This window comes from Myotis nattereri (assembly GCF_964212035.1).
Source record: "Myotis nattereri genome assembly, chromosome: X".
NCBI classification, from domain to species: Eukaryota; Metazoa; Chordata; class Mammalia; order Chiroptera; family Vespertilionidae; genus Myotis; species Myotis nattereri.
The window spans coordinates 113,835,355-113,844,770 of record NC_138078.1 but is presented as its reverse complement, the minus strand read 5'-3'; the positions used below and the strand labels follow the sequence as shown (position 1 = coordinate 113,844,770).

At 44.7% G+C, this 9,416-nt stretch overlaps 1 pseudogene across 1 annotated transcript; it reads left to right on the top strand.

Annotated features, from left to right (window-relative positions):
• The first annotated feature begins 2,247 nt into the window (after nt 1–2,247).
• On the top strand, nt 2,248–5,119 carry LOC308511792 (insulin-like growth factor 2 mRNA-binding protein 2; annotated as a pseudogene). The gene is made up of 2 exons: nt 2,248–4,062; nt 5,004–5,119. The product of its transcript is annotated as an insulin-like growth factor 2 mRNA-binding protein 2 (transcript).
• The last annotated feature ends 4,297 nt before the right edge of the window (nt 5,120–9,416 follow it).

Here is a 9,416-nt window from a genome sequence, read left to right as displayed (position 1 = left end):
AAATTAACCCAACTAAGATGGCGGCAGCCATGAAGCTGGAGCGAGCCGGAAGCTTGGGTTGCCCCCAGAAATGGAGGAAGCCAAGCTTCCTACCTGCCCTGGCCAGCCCTGGGCTCTGCTCAAGGCTACAAAGTTTCAATTATAGAAGATAAATAAATCCCAGATACCTGCTTCCAGCCTGCCCTGGCCTCCACTCAAGGAGGCACAGGAAAAAAAAGAAAAAAGAAAATAAGGAGAGGCTGGGAGCTTGGGTTGCCAGGAGGTGTGGCCAGCCTGAAAAACGGCCCTCGGCCCCTCACCCAGGCTGGCCAAGCACCCCAGTGGGACACCCCCACCCTGAAGGGGCTGTGGCCAGCCTGCAAACAGCCTTCAGCCCCTCACCCAGGCTGGCCACACCCCCATAGGGTGAGGGTCCCCACTGAGGGGCTTGGCCAGACTGCAAACAACCATCAGCTCCTTACTCAGGCTGGCCAGGCACGCCAGTGGGGACACCCATCCTGAAGAGGCTGTGGCCAGCCTGCAAATAACCATCAGCCCCTCACCCAAGTTGGCCAAGCACCCCAGTGGGGACCCCCACCCTGATCCGGGACACCCTTCAGGGCAAACCAGCCAGCCCCCACCCATGCACCAGGCCTCTATCCTATATAATGAAAGGGGTAATATGAAAATTGACCTTAACAGCAGAACGACTGAGAATGACTGGTCACTATGACACACACTGACCACCAGGGGGCAGACACTTAATGCAGGAGCTGCCCCCTGGTGGTCAGTGCGCTCCCACAGGGGTAACTGTGCTCAGCCACAAGCCAGGCTGATGGCTGCCAGCACAGTGGTGGTGGCGGGAGCCTCTCCCTCCTCCTCAGCAGCACTAAGGATGTCCAACTGCAGCTTAGGCCTGCTCCCTGCTGGCAAGTGGACATCCCCCGAGGGCTCCTGGGCTGCCAGAGGGATGTCCGACTGCCAGCTTAGGCCTGATCCCCCAGGGAGTGGGCCTAAGCCAGCAGGTGGACATCCCCGGAGCGGTCCCAGACTGCGAGAGGGCACAGGCCAGGCTGTGGGAACATCCCCCCCCCCCCATAGCACAAATTTTTGTGCACCGTGCCTCTAGTATAGGATAATGAACAACATAAACTGAGGAACAAAAACAGATCCAGAGACAGAGAAGCATTGATCAGACTGTCAAACCTCAGAGGGAAGGTAGGGGAGGGTGGGGGTAAGGGGAAGAAATCAACCAAAAAACTTGTATGCATGCATATAAGACTAACCAATGGACACAGACACGGGGGGGTGGTGAGGGCATTTGTGGGGGGATGGGGGGGCAATGGGGCAATAAGGACATACATGTAACACCTTAATCAATAAAGAAAAAATGGCCGAAACCGGTTTGGCTCAGTGGATAGAGCGTCGGCCTGCGGACTGAAAGGTCCCAGGTTCGATTCCGGTCAAGGGCATGTACCTGGGTTGCGGGCACATCCCCAGTAGGAGATGTGCAGGAGGCAGCTGATCGATGTTTCTCTCTCATCGATGTTTCTAACTATCTCTCTCCCTTCCTCTCTGTAAAAAATCAATAAAATATATTTTAAAAAAAAATAAAGAAAGAAAGAAAAAATGAAAACAAACAAAATAAAACAAAAAAATCAATAAAAACATATTAAAAAAAGAACACAGCCTTGAGAGAGGAAGGTGTTGTTGAGACCAGAATATGTGACTGAACCCAGTAGAGGCCTCTATGTAAACTTTTAAGATTCTGGTGGGCAGATGTGGGGATCTATTAGTCTTGTGGCTGCCCAGGACAAATCTTGTATGTAAGTTTCCTTGCTTATTAAAACTGCCATCTACCAATCTGAAGTGTTCTTCCTCTTTCTGCTGTCTCTCCCTGCCCTCCATGTACAGGGGCCAGTTTCAAATTTCATTTGGAGAATGAACCAACAATTGTAAGAGACAAATGATGTATAGATTCATTGCAATTACAATGAAAACTCAGCAAGTTTTCTTTGTGGAATTTGATAAACTGATTCAAAAACATATATGGAAATCCACAGGGCCAAGGATATTTAAGACACCCATGAAGAACAGGTGGAAAGAATTGCTCTACCAGGTATCAAGACTTATTGTAGGGGTGGCGGGCGGGCGGAGGGAGGGGAGGGGTGGCGGTGGAGGAGGAAGAGAGACTATGGTAGCGGAGGAGGCGAGGAGTGCCGGGTGGTACCTGGCTGGGGGAGCCGCGGGCTCTCGGGGAAGACACGGATGATGTACAAGCTTTACATCGGGAACCTGAGCCCCGCTGTCACCGCCGACGACCTCCGGCAGCTCTTTGGGGACAGGAAGCTGCCCCTGGCGGGACAGGTCCTGCTGAAGTCTGGCTACGCCTTCCTGGACTACCCGGACCAGAACTGGGCCATCCGCGCCATCGAGACCCTCTCGGGTAAAGTGGAATTGCATGGGAAAATCATGAAAGTTGATTACTCAGTCTCTAAAAAGCTCAGGAGCAAAAAAATTCAGATTAGAACTATCCCTCCTCACCTGCAGTGGGAGGTCTTGGATGGACTTTTGGCTCAGTATGGGACAGTGGAGAATCTCGAACAAGTCAACACAGACACAGAAACTGCGGTTGTCAACGTCACATATTCAACAAGAGAAGAAGCAAAAACAGCCATCGAGAAGCTGAGTGGGCATCAGTTTGAGAACTATTCCTTCTAGATTTCCTACATCCTGGATGAAGAGGTGAGCTCCCCTTCGCCCCCTGACCGAGCTCAGCGTGGGGACCACTCTTCCAGGGAGCAAGGCCACGCCCCTGGGGGCTCTTCTCAGGCCAGACAGATTGATTTCCCGCTTCGGATCCTGGTCCCCACCCAGTTTGCTTGTGCCATCATCAGAAAGGAGGGCTTGACCATAAAGAACATCACTAAGCAGACCCAGTCCTGGGTAGACATCCATAGGAAGAAAACTCTGGGGCCGCGAAGAAGCCCATCACCATCTATGCCACCCCAGAGGGGACTTCCGAAGTGGGCTGCATGATTCTTGAAATCATGCATAAGGAGGCTGATGAGACCAAAATTTTGAATATATCATCCCACTCCCTCCTGGCCTGCAAAATTTCTGCCGAGAAATCCACCGATAATATGGAAACTCCGAGAACTGAAGAGACTCCTCTGAAAATATTGGCCCACAATCACTTGGTTGGAAGACTTATCGGAAAAGAAGGCAGAAATTTGAAGAAAATTGAACATAAAACTGGGACCAAGATAACAATTTCATCCTTGCAGGATTTGAGCATATACAATCCTGAAAGAACCATCACTGCGAAGGGCACAGTTGAGGCCTGTGCCAGTACTGAGATGAAGATTATGAAGAAGCTACGTGAGGCCTTTGAAAATGACATGCTGGCTGTAAATCAACAAACCAACCTGATCCCGAGGTTGAACCTCAGCGCACTTGGCATCTTTTCAACAGGATTATCTGTGCTGCCTTCACCTGCAGGGCCCCGAGGACCTCCCTCTGCTTCCCCCTACCACCTGTTCGCTACCCATTCTGGATACTTCTCCAGCTTGTACCCCCCTCACCAGTTCAGCCCGTTCCCACATCATCACTCCTACCCGGAGCAGGAGATCGTGAATCTCTTCATCCCGACCCAGGCCCGCCATCATCGGGAAGAAGGGCGCGCACATCAAGCAGCTGGCTCGGTTTGCAGGGGCCTCCATCAAGATTGCCCCAGCGGAAGGCCCAGACGTCAGTGAAAGGATGGTCATCACCACCGGACCGCCAGAAGCCCACTTCAAGGCTCAGGGGCGGATCTTTGGGAAACTGAAAGAAGAAAACTTCTTTAACTCCAAAGAGGAGGTGAAGTTGGAAGCCCATATCAGTGTGCCCTCTTCCACTGCTGGCCGGGTGATCGGCAAGGGCGGCAAAACCATGAATGAAGTGCAGAACCTAACCAGCGCAGAAGTCATCGTGCCTCATGACCAAATGCTCGATGAAAACGAGGAAGTGATCGTCAGAATTATTGGGCATCTCTTTGCGAGCCAGACCGCACAGCGCAAGATCAGGGAAATCGTACAACAGGTGAAGCAGCAGGAGCAGAAATACCCTCAGGGAGTCGTCTCACAGCGCTGCCAGTGAGGCTCCCACAGGCACCAGCAAAACAACGGATGAATGTAGCCCTTCCAACACCTGACATAACGAGACCAAACACAGCCAGCAAGATCGGGAGCAAACCAAAGACCATCCTGAGGAATGAGAAGTCTGCGGAGGCACAAGGGCTCTGCAGAGGCCCTGAGGACCTGGTGGGCAGGAGAGGGGGCGGGGAGGGGGGGAGGCCAGTGGCTCACGGCCCAGCCTTCCGCCTCCCCGGGCCTCTGCAAGCTGCCCAGCCAGCCACTTCACCGCCCACTCGGATCTCTCCGTAACTCCCACCACGCTATCTCTTTTAGTTGAACTAACATAGGTGAAGGTGTTCAAAGCAAAGCAAAATTCACTTTCCTTTTGTGGAAAATTATCTCTGTACATGTGTATACATACTAGAAGGGGGAAGATGTTAAGATATGTGGCCTGTGGGTTACACAGGGTGCCTGCGGCGTTAATACATTTTAGAAATAATATATCAAAGAACTCAACTAACTCCAATTCTTAATCAAGTATTAATTTTTTTTTCTTTTTAAAGATAAATCAGGCTTTTCTAGACTTTAAAGAATAAAGTCATTCTTTGGGAGGTCTAATTGTTTCAAGGCCACCCACACAAATCCACCAGAGGGAAATCTGGTCAGGACACTCGCGGCAGCTCCGGGTCACCTGTGTACGTCAACAGAAGGGATACCGTCTTCATCCCTGTCAAGCTCACACCCATTTCTCTTTGCTTCACGGGTTTTAAACTGGTTTTGCATACTGTTCTATAAGTCTGTCTCTGTTTATCTCTCCCCGGCCTCCCTCCCTCCCGTCCTTCTCCACACCCATCCTTTTAGTCCCCACACCCCTCTGCCTCAGTCCCACTCTCTATGCACCCCCAGGCAAAGCAGTGCTCTGAGTATCACATCACACAGAAGGAGCAAAAGCGAACACACAAACCAGCCTCAACTTACACTTGGTTACTCAACAGAACAAGAGTCAATGGTACTTGTCCTAGCTTTTCGGAAGAGAAAACAGGAACCCATCGAACCAACCAAAACAAAGAAAAACGCCACAAAGAAAGAATATATTTTGTCTTTTTTACATTTTGTTGTATAAGCCATCCATTTTCAGCAAAATGGTTTCTTTCTTTTGAAAAAAAAAATGTGAAAGAAAATAGCAATTTACATGAGGTCGTTGGCCCAGGGCGTTAAATTTACAGATTTTTTTTTAAAAGAGAAAAACACAAAAAAAGCTACCTCAGGTGTTTTTTGTTTGTTTTTTACCTCAGCACCTTGCTCTTGTGTTTTCCTTAGAGATTTTGTAAAACTGATAGGAGCATTTTTTAATTTCTTTAATAAAAATGAGTTGGAAAAAATACAATATCAGCTGCCAGCCCGGAGGTGACAGTCCAAGTGTGCACTACCCGCTGTGCGTCGCCTCCCGCCAGCCAGGAGCCCACGTGGCCTTCTTTTGGACAAACCTTTGAAAATTTTTATTAAAAAAGAAAGATGACCAAGAGACACAGAGAAGATGTTGGAGATGTCCTGAATCTCACTAGGGTACGTGCCATTAGGGCTTTTGCGCTAAAGGATGGACATGTACTGGTTTCTGTGAACAAGCCATTTTACCATCAGACTGCAGTGCCAGTTTCCTCTACTGCAAACAGTGTTCTGTGACAAAAACAAAAACAAACAAACAAACAAATATATCCAGCTAACAAGAAAAAAAGACTTATTGTAAAGCTATATTGATTAATAGAGTGTGGTATTAATGCAAAGACGATAAGTAAGCCAGTGGAGCAGAATAGAGAGCCCAGAAATTGACTGCTCTATATATGTACATTATATAACAAAGATGGCACTACACAGCAGTGAGGAAAAAATAGTCTTTTCAACAAATGATGCTGGTACAATTATCTAAATGCATTCTTTTTAAAAATGAACTTGTACCCTCTACATCATACCACACACAAAATCAATGCCAGGCGATTAAAATTCTAAATGTAAAAGACGAGCCCAGCCGGAATGGCTCAGTGATTGAACATTGACCTATGAACCAGGAGGTAGGGTTTGACTCCCAGTCAGGGCACATGCCCAGGTTGCAGGCTCGATCCCCAGTGTGGGGCATGCAGGAGGCAGCCAATCAATGATTATCTCTCATCATTACTGTTTCTATCTCTCTCTCCCTCTCCCTTCCTCTGTGAAATCACTAAAAATATCTTTAACAAAAAAAAATCTAAAAAATGATACCATTTGACTCCCACCTATGACTTATGCACCAATCATTGAACTTATTCTACATTTCTCCTTTGATCCCAATTTAAGTTGTATTTCTACTTTGTCAGAGAATGTTCTTCAACTTTTATCTTCATATTTGTTTTAGTCTTAGATTTATAATTAAACCTATTCAATTCTCATTATCTGTTCTTTTGCCAAATTTTCTAATCTTCTCTTAATTGGATAAAACTTGATCTCTAGTGGAAACCTCAGCAAGAGTTCCTGAATACAAAATTTCTTGAATTCTAAAAATTTAAACCTAAAATCCTTGGCTCACACTTTTTACTTGCGTTTTTTAAAAAAATGTTTCCTCACACTTACTCTTCATAATCCTGTCATGTAATTTAATTCCACCTGATTTTCATTTCTTGTAGGTTACTTGTTTTTTTAATTTAATTTAATTTTTTTCTGTAGACACAAAGGGTTTTTTCTTTATCATTAATATCTGTATTACTAAATCAGAGTTGACAGTGAATCTTCCTAGATGTACAATGGGCTCTTTAAATATGTAGAATCAGGTGCTCTTTTTTATGTATTCTTTTATTTTCAAAATGTTTAAAATTTTAATATTAAATATTAGTTCTGCATTATTTGCTTTTTCTTTTTTAGAGATTTCTGATATATTTTATCTATCAGTTTCCTCTTTACCTCTTTACCTTGTTTTGGTTCTCTTGGCTCTTTTTCATTTTCATTCGTTCTTTCCCTTACTGTATTTTTCGACCATATCCTTTCTCCCTTGGTTGCTTTGTCATTTAGTCTTCTGATATGAATTTGTCTTTTTCTTTAATTTCTTTCCTAAGTTCAGTCAGCTCTCACTTTTCATTTTCACGTTTGTGTCTATTGTGAGTTTTTGAATTTCTGATTTATAGTATTCTTTCATATATGTAATTGCTTGTTTAATATATTATAATCCATGCTTTTCTCTGCTCTGTGGTTGTTTTTATTGGGGGTTGATTATTTTTATCAGCTGAAAAGTTTTGATTCTTGCTTTGTTTTCCTTATAGTAGTTTTGTGTGGATGTTGGGTTCCTTTTCCTAATCATTACATAAATGGTGCTGGAACTTTCTGGTTCAGCAGTAAGAGTTGATGTTACATGAAAAAAGGGGTTTGGATGCTTTATTTGGTTTATTGGTTCAAGAGCACCCTCTTCTGTTGATACAATAAAGTACAATTTCATGCCCTGCCAGGTATGACTCAGTTGGTTGGAGCATTGTCCAGTGCACCAAAGGGTCGTGGGTTTGATTCCCCATCAGGGCATATACCCAGGTTGCAGGTTTGATTAATGTTTTTCCCTCTTTCTCTCTTTCTATCCCATCCTCTCTCTCTCTCTCTCTCTCTCTCTCTCTCTCTCTCTCTCTCTCTCTCTCTTTCTTAAAAACAGTACTATTTAATAAGTGATATGTTTGAAGGGAGGATTCACTTGAATTTTTTATTTTGCAATGCTATTCTCCAATGGGTACTTCTCTCTTCCAAGTCACTGCCTTCTTCCTTCTCAAGTCTTCAGTTCTATGCAGTTTTCAGGTCTCCTTTTTTTTGACTCTTAGTGCTCTAATCCAACAGGTCTCAAAACTGTTATTAGTATTTACTTAGTCAGGGTTGGCCTTTTTCCTGAGTGTGAACTCTAAGTGATGGTATCATGTTTTACCTCTGCTGGTAACCTGCAGAAGCCGCCTCTTTTCCTCACAATTCCTACCTGACATTTCATATAAATAAGTAGTCCTTTCTGACTGGCTTCTTTCACTTAGCATGATTTATTCAAAGTTCATCTATATTGTAACAGGTATTGGCACTTCATTCCTTTTTATAGGCAAATAATATTCTGTTATATGGATATACCACAATTGTTTATCCATTATTCGGTTGTTAGACATATGGGTTGTTTCTACTTTTTGGCTATTAAAAACAGTGCTGCTATGAACATTCATGTACAAATTTTTATGAGAACATATGTTTTCTTTTTTTTTATTGCTTAAAGTATTACAAAGGGTATTACATATGTGTCCTTCCCCCCCCCCCCTTGACAGTCCCCTAGCCTCCCCCACCCCCCAGTGTCTTATGTCCATTGGTTATGCTTATATGCACGCATACAAGCCCTTCGGTTGATCTCTTACCCCCTTCCCTCCTGCCCCCCAACCCTCCCCGGCCTTCCCCATGCAGTTTGACAATCTGTTTGAGGCAGCTCTGCCTCTGTATCTATCATTGTTCAAAAGTTTATAATGCTCTCTATTATCCATGAATGAGTGAGATCATGTGATATTTTTCCTTCATTGACTGGCTTATTTCACTTAGCATAATGCTCTCCAGTTCCATCCATGCCTTTGCAAATGGTAAGAGTTCCTTCCTTTTTACAGCAGCATAGTATTCCATCGCGTATATGTACCACAGTTTTCTAATCCATTCATCTACTGATGGGCACTTAGGCTGTTTCCAGATCTTAGCTATGGTGAATTGTGCTGCTATGAACATAGGGGTGCATATATCCTTTCTGATTGGTGTTTCTGGTTTCTTGGGATATATTCCTAGAGGTGGGATCACAGGGTCAAATGGGAGTTCCATTTTCAGTTTTTTGAGGAAACTCCATACTGTCTTCCATAGTGGCTGCACCAGTCTGCATTCCCACCAGCAGTGCACAAGTGTTCCCTTTTCTCCACATCCTCTCCAGCACTTGTCGTTTGTTGATTTGTTGATGATAGCCAGTCTGACAGGTGTGAGATGGTAGAGAACATATGTTTTCATTCCCCTTGTGTATATACCAAGAACTGAAATTCCTGGGGCATAAGGGAATTCTATAACATTTTGAGGAATGGTCAAGTTGTTTTCTAAACTGGCAATAAGTACCATTTTACATTTCCATTTCTTGACACCCTTGCCAAAACTTGTTATTGTCTATCTTTTTTACTATAGCCCTCCTAGTGTGAAGTAGTATCTCAACACGGTTTTGGTTTGCAATTACCTAATGATTTGTGATGCTGACTCTCTTTTCATGCCCACATTGTCCATTTGCATATCTTCTTTGGAGAATGTCTATTCAAGCCC